Source organism: Haplochromis burtoni, unplaced genomic scaffold (assembly GCF_018398535.1).
Source record: "Haplochromis burtoni strain Fernald_Lab_line unplaced genomic scaffold, NCSU_Asbu1 Contig_57, whole genome shotgun sequence".
In the NCBI taxonomy this organism is placed as follows: Eukaryota; Metazoa; Chordata; class Actinopteri; order Cichliformes; family Cichlidae; genus Haplochromis; species Haplochromis burtoni.
Window position 1 is genome coordinate 1,570,941 of NW_024582418.1, and position 12,756 is coordinate 1,583,696.

General features: G+C 39.0%; 1 long non-coding RNA gene across 1 annotated transcript; it reads right to left on the reverse strand.

The window, feature by feature from the left end:
- Positions 1–10,458: 10,458 nt before the first annotated feature.
- On the reverse strand, positions 10,459–11,227 carry LOC121814543. Its single transcript, XR_006054419.1, has 2 exons — positions 11,149–11,227; positions 10,459–10,834 (listed from the first exon to the last, which is right to left on the reverse strand). It is a non-coding gene; the product is annotated as an uncharacterized LOC121814543 (long non-coding RNA).
- Between the last annotated feature and the right edge of the window lie 1,529 nt (positions 11,228–12,756).

Sequence of the window (12,756 nt, forward strand, 5' to 3'; positions counted from 1 at the left end):
ATCTATCTATCTATCTATCTATCTATCTATCTATCTATCTATCTATCTATCTATCTATCTATCTATCTATCTATCTATCTATCTATCTATCACCCTCTGCCACACAGCCCCTATTGAAGACGCACTGACTGTAGATTTATGACTTTTAGCTGACTGACTTTTACCCCCACAGATGGCCGAAACTGAAAAATTAATCTGGCCCATATTGAGGGACGGCGGGGCCATATTTGGCCTTGTGGCCAGTCAAAGGACGGACAACAAAACGTGGCCGGTCAGAAAGGCCTCAAATAAAAGAATGGGATAAAAGGTTCCCAGACAGTGACTAGTAGTTGGCTTTGTTCGGCCGAGGTCAGGCCGAGGTGTCCCGCTCACCAGCACGGCTTTTAAAGGAGGGGGAGAAAAATGCATTGCTTTAAAAAAAAAAATGATGCTAAATCAAGCCGAACGAGACAAAAATGCGACGGCTTAAAAAATGAAGCTTAATGCAAAATTAGTGGGAAAAAGGGTGAAAGAGATAAGTGGGAATATGCTAAATGTGTGCCCTCACACGAAGAAAGAGAGACATAATGAGCGTCATTGCGCAAGGAATTTTGCTCTTTTGCTAAAGTGATCCCTTTAAAAATGGTAAATCGCAAATGTCAAGGTCTTGATAGATCATCTTTACACCCAGCAATCGACCATTAATCCGTATGAAATCCTTCAAGATTTCACGAGGATTTCTTTGGCTGCAGCTGCTCTCCGAGGATTTGGCAAGACTGATGCGCAGCTAAAACCCCAGTTTTACTACATGAACTACTTTTACCCCTTCCTATAATACTCCTGTAAAAAGCATTAAAGAGTTCCTATGGAGGATGTAATGCGTTTGAAGTCTTTGCCATGGCTGACAAAATACAACTGGACTCATGCATCTTTGGGCTTAATGGCTCTGATCTAATGAGTCATTTAGACAAAGCAGCCCTTAAAGAGTGACTGATAAGCAACCAAATAGGTAATAGAGTGTCAGAATATTTTTTTCTGTGTCATGGTCTAGTGCCATTTAAATAGGCAGCTCTTCCATTGTCGTTACAATGGATATTTTTCAGCCGAAGCGTTTGTAGCTTCAGTTTCTATCAGACAGTTTTTGTTCCAGCTGAGATAAAGGGAAGGTGTGAACAGATTTTCACTGAAGAGTTACAGATTTACTACATTTGTGAATGGTCTGCAGAGGTGGTGTACTCAGGGCAGCAAACAGAGTTGCATTTTTTTTCATAAGCCAGGGCTTTATCAGCTCTACACCCCAGAACAAGATACTGTGCTGTGGTTCTTGTTGAGATGCTGCACTTAATATTGATTTTATGATTTGTCACTGAGCAAACCTTTACGCTACCATGCAGGAAATTAGATCCAGCGGCATGATCACAATTCATGCCGTGAAACTCAGTATGAGCAAACCATCCTGCCCGATTTGCCAATCCATTTGTATGCAGCAAAGCACAGCATCACTTCACGGACACTTTTCTGTGCTTGACACCGCACAAATGTCAAACAATCCTTCTAATCTATGAAAGTGTGGAACTGTAGGGCTGAAGAAGGACATGTTCCTTTAGCAAAGCTAGAGCACAGTAAAGAGTCATCCCTTTTTCCTCCCCTGTCGTGGATTTTGATGGATGGTTAGTCATCGCCCATAGACTCCCCAAGAACCCAATCTGTGACTGAGGCAGCTCCACACACATTCGGTTCTACAGGGTATATATAGGCGAAGGTTCACTTCATGGCTGGCTGCTGATGACTTCTTTTTGTTGTTGACAGAGATTTACACTCCTGTGCCCTCATTCTGACTTTTTTCATAGAGGCCATTGTGTTGACTAATGCTCTGCGTAAGAGTAATTACAATGCCCAAAATCACTATTCAGCTAGTCCCTTCTTTGTAAAGATGTGCGTGTACCTGTTGTTAAGTGTCATTGTATAATTTATTGAAACCATTAATGGTGCTTCAGCATGTACCTTCTGACATCAATAATTTGTTATAAGGCATAACACATTAATTCTGATACATGTGTGCAATTACTGTAAACTGGTGAGGCCATCATCCAGAAGACTAGCAAGCTCAACAAGAACATCCTGAGACTTCAGACTTCTCCTCGGGTTAAATAATCATAATGCTCTCCACATAGGCATGAATTGATTCCCTGGATCCAGAAGGTTATCTGGAACTGGATTAGTTTATGATATTTTCTTGAAAACTGCAAGGCAGTGTCTTCTAATTATTCGTATATCATTTTAATGTGTACATTTTAAAGATATGCTGCAAAATGTTTCATTTTGTCCTACCTAATATTGGTAAATGTCCTTGAAGTTAATTACTTCTAAATTGGCTCTACAGTTTAACAGGAAACCATAAATTCTAGGCAGGTCAGCAATAATTCGCACAAGGTGAATTTCAGGTTTATGAAATTGGTCTTGCTGCATGAAAAATAGCTCACCTTCCACTGGAAAGAGGGCAAACAGTTGCCCATAAGATAACTGCAGCAGAGTATAGTTAATGTGAAACTGAGATGGTCACCTTGTCCTAGCCCAGATGCCTAGCCACATTCTCATTTGTTAATTATTATACAAAGTGTCGGAGTTACTCTGATATCAATTTTATCGTTTGAACACAATTCATTGAAGTTCTGCAAGTGCGACTGTGAGTCTGACCCCGCTTTCTCTTCCATGTCTTTACTGAGGCATACTATTTTGGCTTTCTGAGGTAAAAGCTAGCTTATCAGAAAGACTTTGTTACAGTAGAGAAGTTTGTTACTGATGACCTCACTTTGTTAAACAAGTATGCCACATTTCTTTACGTTAAACATTAGAAATCAAGGAGGAGGCGATCTGTGCTGTTGCCCACCAGCAATTAAAAGTTGCATGTCTTTCATAATTTAGCCGGCCAAGCTTTGATTGTAGTGTAACTGCCAAATTGCAGTTGGTCTCCTGCCAAGTTTGCTGGTAAACAAACTACCAGCTGCAGTGAAACTAATCCACATTAAAATAGTGGCTGGGGGTAATTTCCAAACTTGGCCTCGACCTCAGATTTATTGGACTGAACTGAAAATTGCAGAGAACTTGGCCCTGAAACTGAATCTAAATTTCTCATTAGTTCCTGCTGAAATACATTTATGGTGGTCCACAGCGCCTCTAAATGTTTACAGCTGAACATCTGCCGTCAGCTGCCAGTGAAGGCACCACAGTTTATACCCAACTGTATTTGAATTCAAGTTGTGCACTTGCAATTGACAGCATTAGTCATCATGTTGACTCTTTTTGCTTGTATATTAAATTTTGGGTAAGATGTATGTGTTACATATGTATTGATTTGTCTCACGTGTCAATGCTCATGCTCCACTGAGGGCAACATTATCCACGCCTTTTTTTTTTCCATTCCCACACACTTCACCTCTTTATACAGTAATGTATCATTATGAATATTGCTGACGTCTGCATTGTTTTTCGAGTTGTATTGCAAATTTGGTCAAGATGCCACATAGAGTTTCTGTTTCCATTTCTTCCCCTAGGCGATTTTCTGTGCTCTGGCAGACGCTCATTCCTTGTGTTTACATGTTCTAAATTCCCATGGCTGGTTGAATGAGTGCTTGATGACAACTCCGGTCAGAACCATTTGTTGCGAAAGCAAAAAGCTCGCGTTGCATGGAGTGAGAAGAACAGCAAAACTTTATGTAGAGCATGATTGGTTTCACGTTAAACAGTGGGAAAGCTAAACAAAAATAAAAGAGCGAAGCAAACACTGATCCATAACAATTCTGATTGATTTTGGGTGAAAAATGAAACTGCAGAGTTTAGGGCACCTTTCTGCTGATGTGGAAAATACAAATGGTCAAAAAAAGAGAGTTCATTCACGTTGAACTATTAATCCTGAGTTTTTTGTTTTGTTTTTTGACTTTCATTTTTCACAATTATTCTTGCCCTCGGACACTGGCGTCATTAGCTTACACCTTTGAATGGTGTTCCCTAGCTCTGAACTTTGGTGGATTTCTTTTACAGACAACAACAACGGAGCGATGCTTCGGTTTCTCAAAGAGCATTCTTCTTTAAGAATGTAGCCTAGCTGCCGTCAGGTCGCCAGAGGGTCAATCAGAATCGTTGACCGCTGGTTCACCGTTTCATTAGTCCCCGCGCTGGACAGGCCAACGCAGGGGCTCGAGGTGGGGACCACGCAGAGTTCACGCGGCCTGCGGGAGTCGCGAGCCTATTGTTCCGTGGGTTTCTCCCTCCCTCTCTCCCTCTCTTTCTCTCTCTCTCGCTCGCTCGTTGGATAGTCTCCTCCAATATTAGGGGTTAAAGTGGGAGGATGCGTGCGTGACCGTTATTTGAATATAATCCACTGATCTAAAAAGGGATTCTCTACCACATGTATGACTTATTGCTACTTTGGCAGCGGTTTAATCAACCTTCTCGTATCGTTTTTCCATTGTAGGTTGATTATTGATTAACGCTGTAAATCTGGTAGTATAATTAGACGTCTTTAATGTCCCTCTTCACTCCGGTTGTAGATTTAATTCAGTCCAAGATGATCGTCTTGGATACTCTCGCTGCAGACTTGGTGTTCATGTGATACTCCGACTACGTAATTTTTCACCAGGCTGTCTTTGCAGATCTGAATCCAACACTCGGGTCTGCAGATGATATAACCACAAGCAGCAGTAACATAAGCACTTATCCGTATAAACAGCCTATTGCCTTTTAGAAGATCGCATAAATAAATTTTCCTCTCATCCCGAGTTTGACATGAAGCCATTCAGTTGTGGCTTTTCTTTCTGGGGTCGTTTCACTTTTTCATCTTAGACAGGCTGACCGCGGGCTCACCCCTCCACCCCCGGCCCTGTGCCGGGTCAAAGCCGAGCTGAGAGCTGCTTTAACCCGGTTTAGACATTAACTGCGAACTCCAGCCCCGCATGGGAACCCAGGCACCGTCTCGAACTGACCAGTGCGATCGAGCAAAACCCGGAAAATCTGGCTGTAAATTAGTAAAACTAACTGTAAAATTAAATGCTGAGGGCAGTTTAAATGAGCAAGCACTTATGGCAAGACTGCAAAAATATTTTTGGAATTAATTTATTATCTATAACGCCGGAAACGATCCTTTTACATTTAACAAGATACACTTTATTAACTGTGAGACTAAAATGATTTACTTTGAAATTGTTTCAAATATGGCCATTTTTCACTAAGATGGAATAAATCAACTTTCAGTACAAAAACAACAATATTGACCTCATAATTCTAATAAAAAAAAATTTATAAGCTTCTTTTTTAATTGATTTTTTAAGTTTGTTTTTTCCATAAACGCATGCGTAAAACTACAATTATATCAAACTACATCAAAATAAGACACCCCTAGTTTTAAATCCTCAAAAATCACACGGGTTGTGAACATAACTCCCATAAATATCTGTGAACTGAAAAGTTCTCGATGTAAAGACGCTGCACCAGTTCGAAATGGTTGCCGGTATGTAAACAATTAAATTCTTTAATTTTACGGAAAAAACAAAATGACATATTAAAAAATATATACAGTTAAGCCAAAATAAGAATAAGTAACACACACACACACTGCTTTTGTTTCCAACAATCCGTCTTCAGAAGACTGAACTCACTTTTAAGTTAAAATGTGAAAAAAGATGCCTCAATTGCAAAATTTGTTGTTGCAGCTTAGTGAGGCTCCCCTCTCCGCAGTCGTAACCATTATTTAGTTATTTAAAAGATTAATGTCCCTGCTGCCATGTATTTTTTAAATTGTCATGCCTCTCTTGAACGGAGTGCCCAGCTGTGAGTATAATCAAAATTTTCCCCTTGCCATAAACCACTGGTTTATAGTTCTCTTCTGGCTTCTGTTTATAGCCTATAGGGAGCGGGGCTTGGCGTTAGAGAGATAGCGGTAAAAATTTAACATCTCAACAAAGACGCCATAACTCCTGTTATCTGATTGCGTTTACATATCCATACAAACATGAGCCGAGTAACGACAATAGTAAAATCATTTTGAATGCGCCAAACAGAAGTGTAGTTCCCAAGCAAGCGACTGGTTAGTTTTGCATTATTGCACTTCTCCAGCCTGATTAAATTATTCCACAGGATATTCATATTAATATTATTATGATTTGTTTTATTATTGATAATAATAATAATCTAAATGGGAGGTTATATTTTTCGAAATGTACACAAGCAAGACAATCCTCAACATATGGAATAAAGCCGCCTCAGAAAGGATGCAGGCTACCGTTTTCCGATTTAGGAACACACACATATGCCACATGGAAATCGTAAACCCACACACCCACACACACACACGAGAACGGATATAGAGTTTCATGTTAAGGACTTCCTACAGAGCACGTTAAAAATTCTGACTACTGTTATCTTTCTTCCAGAATCAGAGGAACAGCTTTTCGGCATCAATCATTTGTCCGCAATGAGCTGAATGCAGACAGCAACATTAAACCTGTGATCCTAAACAGTCCCCCACTGAAAGAGGGTTTTTTCTCCTTGAAAGAGGTGTAAGTGGATAATTTTGTTTTTTGAAGAAAATCATATATATTGAGTACTGGAGTATATACCGGCAGTTTCAATATTAGATCTGAGACAATATATAGCAAACAAATATTTCTTCAGATTTCTTTCTACTAAAACACGCCTTAAATCGAACTAAATGGGAAAGTCAACATTTTTCTCACAAATTCGATGTAAGTTTACTTTCAGTCCAAACGTATTTATTGCTTCAGTTAATTCGATTATATATTGGACTACAGGTGGCTCTCTGAACCGCTCTCTCACTCTACCAAGGGCCCTCGGGGGTCTCCCGACCACCGCTTTCATTCGGAGATCACTTCCCCCACCCATGTTCTTCCTGCCCCCCTTGCCCCATAGTCATAACTTCATATCTGCGCCAAATATGAAAAACGAAACACACTTACTTGCTCTGTCCTGCTCTCGCGTTAAAACGCGATCGTTCGTTAGTGTAGTGTAAAATCCCGTTAGAGCGGATCGAAGCTGAGCGTGGAGACCGTCTCGGTTGTTTCTCTCAGCAATACAAAGCGCATTCTGTTGATTTCGGACAAATATCGGCTACCAATCCCATCTGGCCGCCTGTCGGCTATTCTCTCTGAGTTATATTTTGGGGCTTGTCAAAGCTCCGGCAATAAAACACACTTTATTACCGTCACGTGCTCAGCTTTTTTTTTCTTGCAACTCCCACAAGGGTTCATAAATTATTAGGCCCTGCACCAGAACCACTTTATTCGATAATGGCGCCAAAGGAAAAAAAGGGGAGCTTTAATCTCTGGGGGTTGTGCTGTTGGAGATTTAAAAATTAACCGTTTTGTGGTCTTTTTTTGATATAAATATATATAGAAATGCGTTTTCCTTCTCACTTAAATGTTCTTTGAATACGGGTTTCTCAATTTATTGAAGCTTCAAATCCTTTTTATCTTTCATTTCTAAAATATATTGATTTTTCCCCCATTTTCAATCTAACGCCTTTTTTTTACCATTAAAAATTTCTTTTAACAGATACATTTTCGTGCATAAAATACTTTGTGTGCGTAAAATGGGGAGTCTGCATGCTGTCACTCCCATGAGACTCATGTGGTTTGCACTGCAGTGCTTTCCTCTAAAACAAGCAGAGACTGAACGCCTTTTGCATTTTCCGGATGTGTCTGGAATGCTGTTTGGAGCATTTGTTTCCTGCTTTGATTTCCGTAAATGGGGAGCAATAAAGCCATAAAAGTTGCTCTGTGAAAACAGACTGGACACCGGTATGCTTGCTTTAGCAGCTTTGCGGCTGCTGGGCACAAACAAGACATTTAACCAAATGTTATACAAGAATCTCTCTAATGACGTAGCAATGCTTCAAAAACCTAATAACCGAACTTACTGCTACTAATAATAAGAAGAAAAAATATGAATAACAAAAACAATGGTAACAATTGAGCCTAATTCATACACACAGGCTACTGGTGCGTACAAGCCAATAACACTTCAATAAAACGCATTTCATCGGTTCTTTTAAACATATCGTTATTCCTAGTATGGCAGATTTTATTGATTTTAGTTTTGGCTTATTCCTCCCTTGAAAAGATGATGCACAATACACTCAAATATTCAACATTTGGCTAATTAATAATTATGAATCATATTAAGCCAAACTTTCACTGATCAACGGCGTTCGTACGCGTTTTGTATAAATCTTTCCATCACTGAAGCTTTAGTGGTGCTTTTAAAACCACAAGCCACTTGACTCCCTGATTTATAGCACCTTGGCTTGGCGTCTTGCCTAATGACTCCCCCTAGCAGCTGTAACATAAAATCCCATCCAGACCAAACAAAATGATCCCGGGACACTAAGCGGGAGAAAATCCCCCTGCTCCAGGTGCATTCAATGTAAGTGGGAGAAAAGAACGTCATAACGGGGCTGGACCGTGAGGAGGATGAAGATGGTGTTGCTACCCCAGTCTGAACAGCGGCTGTTAAAAATCCATAGAGCTTCAATTTGTGCAGCTAGCTGAGGCCATTGTTTAAAAATGTCATCCTTGGGTCTCTAACGCCATCTAGTGGTCAAACGACACCGAATAGCGCCAGCTCACATGTATTGGAAGTCTGAAGTCTTTCCTTGTTAGTAGTTATATATATATATATATATATATATTATATATATATATATATATATATATATATATATACTTTTTTTTTTAATGTGCTACAAATTTGATAATGCTCTTGGGCTTTGTGTTACTGGCTTTTAAAAGCCGTTCCCTTTTCTGTCTTGAATGAAGTGGGATTAAACTGTCTCCTGTATTTTTCTATCTATGTGTTTGTTAGCACTGTGATAAAGGTGGATGGATATTTTGCAGTATCTGCAGTGTGCGCTGCAGTGTACATTGCCGATTTCCTGGCAAATAGCACCCCCTGCTGGTTAATAATAACATTAGCACTCCAGGCCTAGAAGTTCCCCCAAATTGGTCTATGTTTTTGTCTAAGTTAAGAAAGTTAGATGACAGGATCAATAAGGCAATCACTGCTTGTAAATAAGTATTTGCATTCAGTGATAATGGCCAATTTAGCCGAACTGTGTGAATGCTGGGAAATAAGGACATTTTATAAAGAAACACATTGTTATTTAAATGCTCAAGCATGAGCTGAACTGTGCCGAACACCAAATACGAGCCATGACAGAAGGACTATTAAAACAGAAATAAACAGCAGCCTGCATGATCAAGCCTGAAATTTGATAGTGTTTAAGCAACTTAAACCTCGATGTCTGCCGAGGAAAACTGTGAAATGAAGCCCCCTGGACAAACCTGCAGTCTGTTTTTGTCTTCAAAAACATCCAGTTGAAACTTGGGTTTTTGCACTGCACTGCAAAGAGAGAGAAACAGGCATGTTTTATGCCTCACACACACAAACTCATCTCACACATCTTTGTCATTCTTTCTCAGGCTTTCTTTCTGTCTGTCACAGGCTTTAATTTAATGTCTGCCTCGTTCTCTGCGTCACTATCTTCCCTATCTCCTTTTGTCTCTTTGTTTCTGTCTTATACGCATTGACCGCACACACACACACACACACACACACACACACACACACACACACACAGAGTCTTTGCCGCATTGCAGTAGGTTGTAAATACTCAGTGCCAGCTGAGCTTGAGTGAGCAGCACCAGTGAAATACTGTCTTTGTTTCTCTGTATCTCTCACACCCCGCCTGCTGCCCTTGTGGGAAAAAAAAAAAGTAAAATTCAAAAGAGGGAGAAAACACTGTCTTTCTGTCTCTTTGTCTCTCTGACACTTGCCCTCATAAAAAGGGACATCAGCGAAAACAAAAACATGGGGGAAAGCATTCCTTCTGTATGATTCTGCCCATCTGATTAAGTACACTTACAGGGGAAAGAAGGAGAAATTGAATTTCTGACATAAAGACCTTGAAAAGTATCAGCACTGAGACAGATAGCAGAACAAGCACTAAAGATAACATGTAAGGAGATGATATTTTGTCATAATACTGCCAGATAATCCCCTGAGAATGAAAAAAAAAATTGCTTTCTGGGGATATTTTTGCAGTTTGCCTCAAAAGAGCCACCAGGTGTCCTGTTAGTGTTGCACCCCAATGGTTCATGGAGCCATTTACAGATAAAGATTGCATTGATGGCTGAAACAGACAAATATGTTTGAATATTGGGCTAGCATATGCATGTGCACATTGTCATGTGATCTTAAATGTATGTTAAAGACTCAGAGGAATCAGGCCTTATATCACCGTCATGTACATCATGTATATTTACAATTATATTATTGTTTTACAATATAAATTTTAAATGTATAGTATTTATATAGATTCAAATGATGCATTTTTCATATTTGATTTAAGGTAATTAACCCAATTCAGTTATATGCAAATATGAAGGATGCTGCTTCTCTCTTTTTCCCTTATTTTTTTTTTTTTTTTTACAATAGTATTAATATTTGGTTTCATCATTTGGATAAAAAGAGTTAAAGAGGAGTCTGTTTCAGTCTGTTTCTTGTGTGTACAGACAGACCCTGAAGCATTAATACCATCATTACAAATTCAGTTATTTAGTAAGGGTGCACGGTTTTGCACACAGTGCACAAAGTTAAATATTTCTGCAGCATAACATGAGAGCTTATTGAACCTTGGATATTAGTCGGCAGAAAAACACAACTACTGTGAGGACTCAATTACATTGCTGAATTACATTCTGGATAGTTCTAGATAGTAAAGAATTAGTCAGAAGTAGTACCTGACATCATCAGTCTACTGGACTCCATTTTCTTCCACAGCATTCTGAAATAAGCAGGGGGGGAAAAGGAGAAAAAGAAAGGATGATTAAATCAGTCAGAAATCAGCGCAAATAGCACGAGGCTTGTAAAAGGCCTGCACATAATGAAAAGAGTCTAAAAATACGTCTCATTTTCAGCACTGCTTTCTTGACAGCCTGTTGGTTAGAAACTTGTCTTATATGTGTAAACAAGTAAAGTAAACCGTATATATGACGTCTTAACGTTCAAACGAAAAATGTAACGAGTTATTTAAAAAAAAATAAGACCTTAGGGTGAGAACAGTAGAGAGACAAAAATAAAAAGTAAGAAATTGTTTACCGTCCATGGAGGCGCGCGGATGCCGAGAAACACTTCTGTGGTGTCGAGAGCGCGCGAGGCAAAGCTGTCTGCACACTGCACGCGCACACATGACAGTGAGCGGCCAATGGCGAACAGGGTCAGGTCGTAAAACGCTTTTACGACCTGTGAGTTGTGCAAAGAGAAAATTGGAATTTGTGGCAGCTGGGTGCAAAAGAGAGCCGCATTTCCAAACAAACAAACACGCGCAGGCAGGGCTCCAGATAAATCTAAGAAGCAGTTTTAAGAAGGTTTAATCATTATTTATTTAGACCACCATCATCCGATGACCACCTCTGATACTAGCTGTTATTTAATCCTTAAAAATATAAATGTTGTAAGAAACAAACAAGTCAGCTCCTTTAGGCTACATTACACTTACAGAACTAAACGGAAAGCCCCAGAACCTTCAAATATAGGCATCTTGTAACTAGAATTTTAGCTATGACGGCAACAACCTGTCTGGATACACAGTTTATAGTTATGTATTGATGTCGGGTTCGCCGCAACAGGAATATCAGTGTATTTTATTGGAAGATTGGAGTAATTAATAACTCCCACAATTTCGCCCCACATGTTAAAGTAATGCAGCCCAAACGTCGTAATATTAATAATAATGTTGATTAAATCATTAAACTGGCATTTTTTTTACCCTTCTTCGGAGACGACTACACAAGTGTCTATATATTAGTATTACTGCCCTTCAAAATACTTTGAACTCTGGCTGGACTTCAACCTAATAAATAAAAATAGTTTTAATAGCAACTATAGACTTTTTTGGCGTCAGTTTAGACGTGTGAAGACAGCTTAACTTCTCTACTGAAATATTCATATTCCTGGCTGATATCGAATAGCCCCAAAATATGAGTGGTGCACTAACTTTAAGTAATTGTAATAACAGAGCTGCTGAAAGCATCGCGTGTACTTTTTTTATTTTTATTTTTTTTTGTTAAACAACACTAATTTATTTTTTTTAACAAGACAAAAAACAAACAAAAGTAAAACAATTACATTCATGGGAGATCTCCAGACCTCCTTGTGTTGGTGAAAAGGACAATATTAATAGTGTAACATTAATAGTTTAGGCTAATATTGATAGTATAATAGTAATATTATAGCCTACAACGCTTTGTTGCAGAACAGCTCTCATATTTACCCTGATTTTCTGGTTATTTCCTGAAATAAAATAAAGTACATTTTATTAAAAAGTTTATATTGGTATCTATAGCAAATTTAGGCTGGCCTTATGCTATGGATTTGATAAATTTTATATTTGGTTAATGTGATAAATACTGAATTATTGCAGTCTAATTATTCATAAAGTTCAGCGACATCCTCTGTCTGTCCACAGAGAGCTTATAGCAAGGGATAGAAAACATCCCGTCACACTAATCTAGTCATAACGCTCTAGTGCGTTCATTTTTGGTATGTAATAGTTAGTATTTTACAGAGTGAAGAAACATAGCTTTTACAGTGCGTTTTATTTCTATTTTATTACACTGGAAGTCATCATGGCTAGCACCTGAATATTTGGTGTGATAGTGTGTGTGTGTGTGTGTGTGTGTGTGTGTGTGTGTGTGTGTGTGTGTG